The sequence below is a fragment of the Ovis aries genome, chromosome 6 (genome assembly GCF_016772045.2).
Source record: "Ovis aries strain OAR_USU_Benz2616 breed Rambouillet chromosome 6, ARS-UI_Ramb_v3.0, whole genome shotgun sequence".
NCBI lineage: Eukaryota > Metazoa > Chordata > Mammalia > Artiodactyla > Bovidae > Ovis > Ovis aries.
In genome coordinates this window covers 93,332,922-93,346,526 of record NC_056059.1, presented here as the reverse complement: position 1 = coordinate 93,346,526, position 13,605 = coordinate 93,332,922, and the positions used below count along the sequence as shown (strand labels likewise).

Here is a 13,605-nt window from a genome sequence, read left to right as displayed (position 1 = left end):
AGAGTCTTCAGAAAGCTGCTCCGGGCATTCTGTCCAAGGTTTACAATAGGTGTACTCACTGAGAGAGACACAGAGTCAGGTGATTATTACATCAGCTCACTTGGAACCAGAACTTCCCATGCTTATGTTTTATATATTTATATTTTAGGGTTTCTGTAAAGGACCAAAGAGTAAATATTTTAGGCGTGGAGGGTCATGTATGACTTCTTTTGCATACTCTCTTTTTAAAAGACCATTCTAAGTTCATAGGTGGTATAAAAATAGACCACAGAGCCACTGTTTTCCAACTCCTGTATTAGAATACATTATTTGTCTCCGAATAAATGAAAATTCATGCAAAGACAAGCTGCAGTATGAGTTATGCTTTATACCACTTTAACAACTCAATACCTTTACCAAAATCTATGAGTCCTATGAGACAGAAGCAGCCTTTATCATTGGTCATGATAATCTATCTGAAAAATGCTTAATTTTGTCTTTATATTTAATATATTTAATAACTCTTAATAAGATCTTACAGCTTTTTTATTGTTTACTATAAATACTATATTTCTAAATGTTATTATTTGTTTAGAAGTAACATTAATGAATGAACGCTGGATGGCATCACTGATGCCATGGACATGCTACAGTCCACGGGGTGTACAGTCCATGGGGTCACAAAGAGTTGGACATGACTGGGTGACTGAACAACAGCAACAACAACAATACTAATGAAAATCACAGGGAATTCTCTTTCAGATCCATTCACTTTCTAGGATTTTGATAAAGACAGAATTCGGTAAAAGCTGTCATATTTATCACTGGTTTTTGAAATAAAGCTAACAAAAGAAAGCTGTGTGTGCAGTATACTGACAACTACTTATCAAGAAATGGGTTTGCAAACAAAGGAAAGCCAAGTCAGTGTACTCCCCTTCTCCATGTTATGTCACATTTATATTTTTCATCACGTGTTTTTCTGTTGATAAGTGATCACTACGTTGTTGAGTTAATGCTGTTTCTCTCAAATGGTATGGTTTTCCTTATGGTATTATTTATATCTGATGGAAGGGGAGAGTGACACTTTCAATTCCCAAAAGCACTGAGAAATTAGCATCTGATTTTACGACAGTATTGCTAAGAAAAGTAGAAATGATAATAAACTCTTTTTAATTCTAATATTCCCACTGGTAAGAACACTGATAAAAATCCAACCAAAGGCTGTATCCTAGAATACTACAAAGGCTATTCATCCCAGTTAAATAAATACACATCTCTCACAATGAAGCGCTGAGTATCACAATGAAGTGCTAGTATATTGACATATGCTGGGCCCTGAATAAATACTATATTCTCCTCTGTCTTAACTCCATACTCTCTTAGATTTACTGCCAATCTACTTCCTTTATTTTTAATGAGAACTAAAAAGTACAGAATTTGACTTGTATGTCCTACAGCTTACTTTCCACTTTTAAATTTGTCTGTGACACAGTACCTGGCAGTATACCAAAAATAATGCGACCAAAAAAAAGTTAGTCATCAACTGGAAGAAATGGAGGAAGAGGAGGAGCGGAAGTGGCAGTGAGCATGTGCCCATGAGCTGCTGCCTTGTATCCAACTACTGTTTGTATTTGATTGTTTTCAGCAATACTCCTTGCTTGCAGCTTTCTCAACTTGAGGACCTAGGGCCTTCACAATAAGCCTTCATTTTCCATGTGCTATACTATTCACATCTTGTTTTAACTGAACTCCGACACACTCACTTCTCCTGTTCTAACACGTTTGCTAAACCTGAAGGCTCTGATTTCAACACAAGATTTTACTATGTTTATACTCCCTACCCTTGAACTTGTTTATTTTTGTTACCATATACATTATCTTTCATCAGCTGCCAAGTTGACAAGATTCTTGCCACGAAACAATTCACTATTACACAAGCAAAATACAGTGATACACACCTAGGAAGGGACCATGTCTACAACTTTAAAAAGGAGGAAAAAAGCACATCAAAGACAGGGCCTTTATATTATGTATGTCAAAGATCCAAGTATATCTGAAGCCCAGACAAGAAACACTAGTTAAATCAGGTCTTGGCGTGATTTAGCATAAACAAAAATCTGAGCTGTCCTATCCTGTTTTTTTCTTTTTCTCCTGTTACGAAAATGTTCTGTTTGCTAATAGCATTATTTACAAGTTCTCAAAATCGGGATATTTTGTTGTTCATTTCTTAAGTTGTGTCTGACTCTTTGAGATGCCATGGACTGTAGCACTCCAGGCTCCTCTGTCCCCACTACCGCCTGCTGCTGCTGCTAAGTCGCTTCAGTCGTGTCCAACTCTGTACGACCCCAGACACAGCAGCCCACCAGGCTCCCCCGTCCCTGGGATTCTCCAGGCAAGAACACTGGAGTGGGTTGCCATTTCCTTCTCCAACCACCACCTCCTAGGTTTGCTCAAACTTCACGTCCATTGAGTTGGTGATGTTATCTAACCTCTCATCCTGGATATTCATGTGACTGTAAAAGGGCTACAGCTGGTTTTCCTTTAATGCTATGATAACCATTCATGTCAAAGCTAGGCTATTATGTTTAAAAGATGTTCTTCAAAATTTCAATTATATTTAATGGAGTTTTTAGAACCGTTCCTCAATCCAAATTACTTTTAAGAGTTTATGTTCTAGTTTCATATTAATAAATTAAAAGAAAAGAATTAGCAATAGCTTCTAAATTAAAATATAACAAGTAGCATACATATTTTGAAAATACACTGTTTCTTTGGAATATTTTACTCTTTTATTTACTTAAGCAGATTTCATATGATACTAGTAGGAATCTGTCTGGGGATAGAAGAAAATAAATAGGAAGAGTAGGACTTCACTCACTCCCAGGAGGAATCAATGTTTCATAATAAATGTACTGATGCCACTAATTTGGAATTAGTAATAATTCAAAGACTGTCAAAATATATTTTAAAATATATTTCAAAAGTTTTATGATGTAATGAATGAATAATGTAAGATAACAGAAAAATATTTAAACATTTTTAGAGAACAAACATTTATATAAAAACATTGTTTAATATAAACAACTGATTTGTTAGTTACAGGAGGCACTAGTGGTAAAGACTCCTCCTGCCAATGCAGGATATATATATGAGACGTGGGTTCGATCCCTGGATGGGGAAGATCCCCTGGGGTAGGAAAATGGCAACCCACTCCAGGATACTTGCCTGGAAAATTCCATGTACAGAGGAGCCTGGTGGGCTACAGTCAAAGGAGCCACAGAGAGTCAGACATGACAGGGCAACTAAGCACAAGTAACTGAGGCTGCATCTATCCAGCAACATTTTTTGATTAGATATTCAATGTTATCATATTAGTAAGTTGCACATCATTGAAAAACTATTCCGTGGTATTCACTTTCAAGTAATTCATATTAATCTTCCCACAAACTTATTTCTCTTTCCATGTCTTTCCAATCTGCAGGTGAATGAACAAGGAGAAAGGGAAAAGTAGAAAAGAAAAAAAGCAATAAGGAAAAAAAAATAGAAAAGAAAAACTTCAGAGAGCTATTAAAAGAAGGAAAAAATAAAAGGACAGAGAAAGAGGGAGGAAGGCAGAAGGTAGGGAAAAGGGAGTCTGAAAACAAACTACATTAAAAAGAAAAAGACTACAAATAAATCATGTCAAATAACATTCATCAAAGTACCAACGATGAACAACTACCTCTTCATCCAGAGATTGAAAGAGTAAAACTACCATGAATGTCCAAGTGGGAAGAAAAACGTTACAAAATTGTTCAAAAGCCTAATTATGATAATTACTCTTAAATTAAGCCTCGTCTAAACTCCATGGGGTCACAAAGAGTTGCACATGATTACGCGCCTAAACAACAATCTTCTGCCTAGACTGGTGACCAGAATTCTGGGAGCCAGGTGAGGGGAGAGTAGAGGGTGGGGAGGAGGGAAGAGGAGAGGGTGGGGAGGAGGGAAGAAGAGAGGGTGGGGAGGAGGGGAGGGTTTCTCAATATTCCATATACATATACTCACTTAATCTCCCTGTTTTCAAATTTTCTCAACTCCTGATCTCTCCCAGTAAGAGACCTTTGTTTTCACCTTTCCTGCCACCTACTAGCATGGGAAAGGGCAGTTACTCAGGGTCAGGAAATATGTAAAAATCTTCAATAGTTTTCAACTAAATCTGTTTCAGAGGATTCTTGCTCCATCCCCACACATAGCATTAACACTCAGTCCCTGTGGTATCCAGAGCCAGATCCTAGCCTTTTTAAAAATCCTGACATTTATTTCTTTGGCTTTCTCCATTGCTGACTTAAGATTTGACATTTCCTATTCAGTTACCACTGTGGTATTCATTCAGTCTTTACTTGGAAGCCTCAGAGCACATGTTATTTTCAAGTGTCCGTGTGATGCTTTGGGAAAGAATATTAATATTATACTACAGGCCACAATGAAAGTCTCGATAAATTTTTTTAAAGTAGAAACTAAAAAGGATACATTCTTCAACCATTAAGGCAGTTAAATTAGAACATACCAAAAATCTAAGCAAGTCAAAAAAGGTTCCAAAAGTTTAAAATATTCTCCCAAATAAGAATAAAAAGTACTAAGAAAATAATGACAAAAAAACTAAATATCAAACTTGTAATTAGAGGCAAATTTCACTCTTTCAGTATTAAAAAAAAACAAAACTCACAAATCTTACATAAAACTTAGAAAGTTAGAAAACGAACAACAAAGCAAATCTCAAAAGAGCAAATTTATAATTTATAGATAGAAAAAAATAGCAAGAAATTCTAAAAACTATACTAAAAAAAGTACTTTAAAAAACATTTGAGATAGCACTGGAAACTATATTCAATACACTGTGATAAACCATAGTGGAAAGAATATGAAAAAGTGTATCAGTTCAGTTCAGTCGCTCAGTCGTGTCTGACTCTTTGCAACCCCATGAATTCCAGCACGCCAGGCCTCCCTGTCCATCACCATCTCCCAGAGTTCACTCAGACTCACATCCATTGAGTAAGTGATGCCGTTCAGCCATCTCATCCTCGGTCCTCCCTTCTCCTCCTGCCCACAATCCCTCCCAGCATCAGAGTCTTTTCCAATGAGTCAACTCTTCACATGAGGTGGCCAAAGTACTGGAGTTTCAGCTTTAGCATCATTCCTTCCAAAGAAATCCCAGGGCTGATCTCCTTCAGAATGGACTGGTTGGATCTCCTTGCAATCCAAGGGACTCTCAAGAGTCTTCTCCAACACCACAGTTCAAAAGCATCAATTCTTCGGCGCTCAGCCTTCTTCACAGCCCAACTCTCACATCCATACATGACCACAGGAAAAACCACAGCCTTGACTAGACAGACCTTAGTTGGCAAAGTAATGTCTCTGCTTTTGAATATACTATCTAGGTTGGTCATAACTTTTCTTCCAAGGAGTAAGCGTCTTTTAATTTCATGGCTGCAATCACCATCTGCAGTGATTTTGGAGCCCAAAAAAATAAAGTCTGACACTGTTTCCCCATCTATTACATGTATAATTCAATCACTTTGCTATACAGTAGAAATTAACACATAAATCAACTATATTTCAATAAAATAAATTTTAAAAAATATAAAGAAGAATGTCTTATTCTTAGGTTATGAACATAAAAATATTTAGGGGTGAAGTATTATAATGCCTGCAACTTAATTTTAAGTGGTTCAGAAAATATAAAAGAATATCTACTACTTTAAACAAACTACGTATACTAGTTGTTCTAAGCAAATATGACAAAAATTAGTGAATCGAGGTAATGAGTATATAGGTGTTTGTTATACTATAATTTCAACTTTCCATTCATTCAAAATTTTTCAAAATAAACTGAAGAAAAAGATGTGTAGATGTGGAGGGTATTTACAAACAAGAGCTTAACCTATTTCAAAGAAGAGCTTAAATAAACTTTATTAAGCAATAAATTCCAAGAAAATCTGTAATATTTCATTATTTTCTTACCTGAAATGTTATGAATAAATGCTCTAAGATAAAATGAAGATAAACCATCAAGATTCCTGATTTTATGGTTTTTTAAAAAATACTGCAGTGAAAAGTCATTCTAAAAAGCTTGTATGTACATGGATACTTGAAAAGAATTACTTTGAAGTGAAAAATGAAAACGGCAAAAGGTGACTGAAATTATAGCAGGTCATCACGAAACATTCTTTTGAAAGCTGAACACTTTTTATAAAGCATGGGAAATCCCACGAAGTTACTGTCTAACACCAAAGCATTTAAAGCGGCCAAAACTCCAAAATGTAACCTGAAACTGAGTAGATTTTAGAGTACACTGCACTTGCCTGGAGAATCCTAGGGACAGGGGGAGCCTGGTGGGCTGCCGTCTCTGGGGTCGCACAGAGTCGGACACGACTGAAGCGACTTAGCAGCAGCACCCTTTGAAAGGTCCATTGTGCGTTATATCACAAATCTACATTTTTATTCTGAAACTTCATCTAACTTTATTAATCCTGGAAGATTTCTAGGTTACAATTGATCTGAAAATCCTAAAACAGATGAAAACTACAGTAATGATTTCCACATATGTGAGATTCTACTGAACTGGTTTCAGACATAAAAGTCAGCTAGTTGCTACTTGAAAACATACACAGAAACATGGGTCAGACTTTACAGGCTCTTTCAGGCACGGACATAACAGGCCACAGGAGTCGTAATTTACTACGGTATGAAATACCATGAGAGGTTAAATAACCGAATGAGCACATCCCATGCTTTCCATTAAACTACAGTTCATGTCCTTTCCTCTTGATAAATGCCCCTACTACAAGTCCTAATGCACCATATTTTACGGCTCGAGAATTTTTTTCCTAGTGAAAAGTTCTATCTTTGATCTCCATCAGTCTCAGCAAATGAAACCTAACTACAACACTACCACATATGATTTTGAAATATGTGAAGAAGTCAATATTAACAAAAGTGAAGGAAGGAAGACAGAACATTTCAGTTTTTGACAAATATAAAGATATTATGTGTATCTTTAAAATGGGAAAGTCAATATTAACAGAAAATTAGGAAGAACTTTTACCTTATCATAAAGGACATGTTAAGAAAACCAATCAACAATGGGACTGGCGTACTGGAAAAGCAGGCTGGAGGCCAAGATTCTTAAATCAAACAAGCAATCTATCAGAGAAAAAACAAAACATATTTCTGACAGCCTCACAGCTAACATAAAATGGATTTGTGGTATGTTATAAAATACTAACAGACACCCTTTGAAAATTACTTCAAAGTCTTTATTCGGGCAGGTCTAGGCTACAGTATCTGGACATATATAGTATCTGGACACTGTTTAGTTTTTCTGTGTAATGTCAAAATATACACCTGACTAAACATGCCTATAATGAATAGAGACAACACTCTTAATTCTGACTCTTATTTTGTGAAACCTCAGGAATTAAAATTTTTACTTTCAGTATTACTGACAAGGATTGTTTGAAAAGTTTAAGTTCAATTTTTATAAATTATTGATTCACTACATATAATATATATTGACACTTTTGAACTGTGGTGTTGGAGAAGACTCTTGAGAGAGTCCCTTGGACTACAAGAAGATCAAACCAGTCAATCCTAAATAAAATCAACCCTGAATACTCATTAGAAGGACTGAGGCTGAAGCTGAAGCTCCAATACTTTGGCCACCTGATCCAAAGGGCTGACTCATTAGAAAAGACCCTGATGCTGGGAAAGATTGAAGGCAGGAGGAGAAGGGGACAACAGAGGATGAGATGGCTGGATGGCATCACCAACTTGATGGACATGAGTTTGAGCGAGCTCCAGGAGTTGGTGATGGATAGGGAAGCCTGGTGTGCTGCAGTGCATGGGATCACAAAGAGTACAATACAACTGAACGTCTTAGCACACACAAAAAAAACTGTAAAAGATCATTCTTAGGTCACGAGTCTGTTGTTAAAAAAACAGCCACAATTGGATTTGGTCCATGGGCCATATGTAGTTTGTGAACTCTGCTCTGGATAGCCTCCTTTTATCCAAAATGCAGTGGACCCCTAATGGATATGTAATGCTGTCAGTGCCCTTTCATCCATACATTCATTCTAAAGCCAATCCTTGTATCACACAAAAGAACAACAACAAAACAACAACAAAAATAAACCTCTAGTATTTCCAACTATACAATGACATCACCTGTGGAAATCTCAGACTTTTAAGGAAGATATATTACTGTGCTTTGAAAACCTTTTTTCAAAGATTTTCTGTTAAAGTCTGTGACCTCTGATAATTAAAATAATAAATATTTTTATGGAATAGTTATATTAGATACAATCACAGACAGATTTTTTTATTCCCTTTTAAATCTTTATTGAGGTATACTTGATAACTTTATAGAGGCATATTTTGCATATTATTCACCATTTTCTAAATCATAATTCAATGACTTTTTAAATAATTTTTTCTACCAACACCATAAGTCAGTTTTCAAACTAACGATCTCTGAAGCACATTTACTGTTAATGCCTGTTTTCGCCAACCCCTTCGCCTCAGGCAACCACTAATCTTTTTGTCTTTACAGTTTCACCCCTTTTTTTGGACATCTCACATGAATGTGGTTTCTGCATCTGCTTTTTTTCACTGAGCATGCTTTTGATGTTCATCCACATCATGGTATGTATCCATAGTTTGTTCCTTCTTATTGCTAAACAGTATTCCAAGAGATACGCTACACACTCTTAAAGTGTCAATTTAACAAGTTTTGACATACATATACACTTATCTGGTAGCTCAGATGGTAAAGAATCTGCCCACAATGCAGGAAACCTGGGTTTCATTTCCAGGTTGGGAAAATCCCCTAGAGAAAAGAAAGGCTATCCACTCCAGTATTCTTACCTGGAGAATTTCATGGGCAGAGGAGATTGGCAGGCTACAGTCCATGGGGTCATAAAGAGTAGGACACAACTGAGCATCTAACACTTTCACACACTCCTGAAACCATCACTGGTCAGGATAACAGTCATGTCAATCATGTCCCCAATTCCTTGTGCTCCTTTGTCATCCCTCATTTCCACCCCATCCCAGCCACTCTGTCCCTAAAGCAACTTCCAGTCTGCCTTCTGTCATTACATATCACTTTGTATTGTCAGAATTTTATATAAATGGAATCACACAGTATGTACTTTTGTATGCCCTTTGCCTTCAGCACAATATTTTAAACATTCATTCATGTTAGAGCATGTATAATGTTTCTTTTTATTATTAAAGAAAATTCAATTGTATAGAATAACAAAGTTTGTTTATACATTTACCTGTTGATGGACATGTGACATGTTTCTGGGTTTTGGCTATTACAAATAAATCTGATATAAACATCTGTTTATAAATCTTTGCATAAGCATATGCTTTCATTTCTCCTGAGCAAACATCTAAATGTGAAGTGATGGGATCATATAGTAAGTAGATTAAACTCGTTAAACCACAGAACTGTTTGCCAAATGGGTTTCACCATTTACATCCCCACAGCAACATATGAGCATTCCAGCCACTCCATATCCTCACCAATGTTGGTATGATCAGTTTTTGAAATTTTAGACATTCTAGTAGATGTGCAATGGTACCTCACTGTTATTTTAATTTGTATTTCCATAATGACTAATAATGCTGAGCATATTTCAATGTTTGTCATTCATCTGCCATGTGTTTGTCATACTTTCATGAGGTATTTCAAATCTTCTGACTTTTAAAACTAGACTGTTTAATTGTTGAGTTTTAAGAGTTCTTTATACATTGTGGATTTATCACAGAGATGATTTACAAATATTTTATCCCAATCTATGATTTATTTTTTCATTCTCTTAACAGCTTTTTAAAGAGAAAAAGGTTTTAATTTTTAAAAAGCATGAATTACCAATTTGTTATTTTTGTGGATCATGCTTTTGGTTTATAGCTAAGAAATTATTCCCTAACCCAACTTTTTCTTCTAGAAGTTTTATAATTTTAAACTTTATTTTTTTTAAATTTTAAACTTTATATTTAGATCTTTGATACATTTTGGGGTAATTAAGCATGGTATGAAGTATGGATCGAAGTTCATTTTATCTCATATAGATATCTAATTGTTCTAGTGCCATATGTTGAAAAGTCTATTGCTTTGCCATTAAAAACGCTTCTGCACATTATTTTAAATCAGTTGTCCATGTGTTTTATACTTTTTTTTCCTTCTGACTCTCTATTCCACTGATTGTTTTGTTTCTTGACACCAATATCACATTGTCTAAATTACTGTAGCTTTATAAAACTTGAAGTCAGATAGATCTCCAACTTTGTTCTTTGCCAAGGCTATTTGGACTCATCTAGATCCTTTGTATTTCTACATGAATTTTAGAATCAAGTCAATTCTACAAAAAACTTTAATGGGATTTTGATCCATACAGTCTATACATTACTTTAGGGACAACTGACATCTTCACAATATTAAGTTTACTGATCCACGAAGATGGTTCACCGTATCATTTACTTAGATCTATTTAATTTCTCTTGACTATGTTTTGAAGTTTCCAGTGTATGGAGTTTTATCTTTTGTCAGATTTATCCCTAAGTATTTCATATTTATTTAACATTACTTTGGCATTCCTTAGTTTTAAATTTTAATTTCCAAATGTTCATTGCTGTTATATAGAAGCAAACTGATTTCCGTATATTAACCTTGTATTCTGAAACTTACTTAACTCACTTCCTTGTTCTAGTAGCTGAATCATGTCATCTTGTGAAAAATGACAGTTTTATTCCTCCTTTCTAATTAGGATGTCTCTTTTTTCTGCCTGAATACACTACCTAGAATCCTTAGATTAACAATGAAAAGAACTGGTGAGAGTAGATATCCGTCTCTTGGTTCTGATCTGAGGAGGAAAGCATTCAGCCTTTCATTACTATGTATGATATCAGCTGTTGATTTTTCTACATCTGTTCTACATCTGTTCTACCAGGTTGAAGACATTAACTTGCATTCCTAGTTTGCTGAGACTTTTTAATCAGGAAGGAGTGTTCAATTCTGTCAATTCTGTCAAGTGTTCATGTCAATGATCACATGACTTGATTTTTAGTTAGCTGAAATCAATCCTGCAGCTGAAGTGCCAATACTTTGGCCACCTGATTGATGCAAAGAGCTGACTCACTGGAAAAGACCCTGATGCTGGGAAAGATTGAGGGCAAGAGGACAAGGGGATGACAGAGGATGAGATGGCTGGATGGCATCACAGACTCAATGAGTCTGAGCAAATTCAGAGAGATAGTGAAGGACAAGGAAAGCCTGGCATGCTGCAGTTCATGGGGTCACAAAGAATCGGACATGACTTAGCGACTGAACAACAAACAGATGTGGTAAATTATAGTGATTGTTTAGTGTTAAACTAACCTGTATTCCTAAGATAAGCCCTAAGTGATCATGATATGTTATTCTTTTACACACTGCTAGATTCTATTTGCTAAAGTTTAGCTTATAATTTTAATATTTACAGTTATGAATGATGCTGGACTGTCATTTCCTTTGCCTGGTTTTGGTATCAAGATAATGCTGACTGCTTTAGGTGTGTGTGTGGGGGGGGGGGGGTGGAGGGGTGTAGTTAAAGTCCCTGTTACTCCATCTTAGCCAGAAGTGCGTGCATGTGTTTGTGCACTAAGTCACTCAGTCCTGTGTGACTCTTTGCAACCCCAGAGACTGTAGCCTGCCAGGCTCCTCCGTCCAGGGGATCCTCCAGGCAAGAACACTGGAGTGGGTTGCCATGCCCTCCTCCAGGGGATCTTCCCAACCCAGGGATCAAACCCATGTCTCTTATGTCTCCTATACTGGCAGGCAGATTCTTTACCACGAGCACCACCTGGGAAGCCTAGAATTTTTTTTTTAATAGTTATTAGGTCATTATCTCATCCACTCCTTCCTAATCCAGAAAGTACATACCAACAACATCATGTTATATACAGGGAAAATAGAGAAAGGGGGAAAACTGAGGCTCACAAAGTTCTATCAGTTCTAACCCAGAACTAAGATTCTTTAAACATCCTACTCTACTATACTATTTTAGTAGTACTCAAAAAGATTCTATTTAAGCACAGATTAATTTATTTTTCATTAAAAAAAAAAAAGCATTATATCTCTAAAAAACCCAGGTAAGTCTGGTCTGAAGCCTATGTCTCAATCACTAGGATATTTGTTAAAAAGAATGAATGACATGCCATGGTTAATTATAGACTGAGTCAGGATATATACATAAATTATTAACTATTCAATATACTGAAAACATTACTTAAGAAAAAGATAAAACCAGGAACAAAGAGTCTCATAAAGATACTTTACAGACCCAAAAAGTCCAACCAAAAGAGTAACAATAGCTGATAGATACCATTCCAAAGTTTTTAGTTAATCTTCCAAACCATACTATGAAATAGATATTACTACATAAATTTTATAGATGAGGAAGTTTGAGATACAACAACATTCAGAAACTTGTTCAGAAGGGGCAATATAGGAGTAAGGGGTTAAAGAGATATAAACTACTATGTATAAAATAAGCTACAAGGATATATTGTACAACATGGGAAATATAGACAACACTTTATAAAAATATAAATGGAGTATAACCTCTAAAATATATGAGTCACTATCTTGGACACTTGTAACAAATAATATTGTATATCAACCACACTTCAATTTAAAAAACTTTAAAAACAGAAAAGAAATTTGTCCAAAACCTGCCATCCTTTAAGTAGCAGAATAGGTAGTCATGCCTATGTCTTTACAGCTCCAGAATATGATCTTAAAACTTGTATTTGGTTTTCTGCTTGTGTTTCATATTACAATGTTGTCATCCCTGAGAAAGAAGATGCACAGCCAAGGGCCTTTTGGGAACAAGAAAATTCCAACATCAGATTCCAGTAGAGCTAGTGCCAAATGAATTAGAGCTAAGCTTTGATGATAATGGAAGTGATAAGGGGTTTCCTAATCCCTGACTGGAATAAACTTGTTTTGCCCCCTTTCTGCACCAAGTTTTCCTTCCGTAAAATTAGCGAAGGGCCCTTTATATATTTCTAATGATCTGTAATACGCTCAGCTCATGAGCTTGGACTTCTAGCTGTTGGCTTTAATGTAGAACTGCTCTCAGGAGTAGCATGGGAGAAGGAATAAGAGCTCTTCAAGTAATTCCAGTTATGAGGCAAGATGGTGTAAGGCTAAAGGGCCTGGACTCTTGAGACTCCTGAGGTTCAAACACCTAGTATGCCTCATACTAGCTGTGAGACATTAGAAAAATTACTTAATCTCTTTGGGCCTTTATCCCTGCATCTAAAAAACAGAGATGGTAATCCACCTCTCATAGGGTTCGGATTAAAAGAACATATGAAAAGTGTTTAGAATAGTGCCTGGCACTTGGTTAACATTGTGTAAATTTGGCTAACAATATTATTATAGTTATTGCATAGGAAAAAAATTACAGACATTAAATAGGTATGTTAGAAATTCTGTAGTATTAAAAAATACTAGCAAAAACTATATGTTTTAAAACACAGTCCTCTACAAATCTGCCTTATCTATATTAATGTCTCAAAAATGACTTTGGAAAT

The 13,605-nt window shown here is 35.7% G+C and overlaps 1 protein-coding gene across 1 annotated transcript in view; it reads right to left on the bottom strand.

The window, feature by feature from the left end:
• Positions 1-13,605, bottom strand: part of MRPL1 (mitochondrial ribosomal protein L1) — a 70,060-nt gene that overhangs the window by 18,307 nt on the left and 38,148 nt on the right. The gene's annotated exons all lie outside the window — the stretch shown is intronic.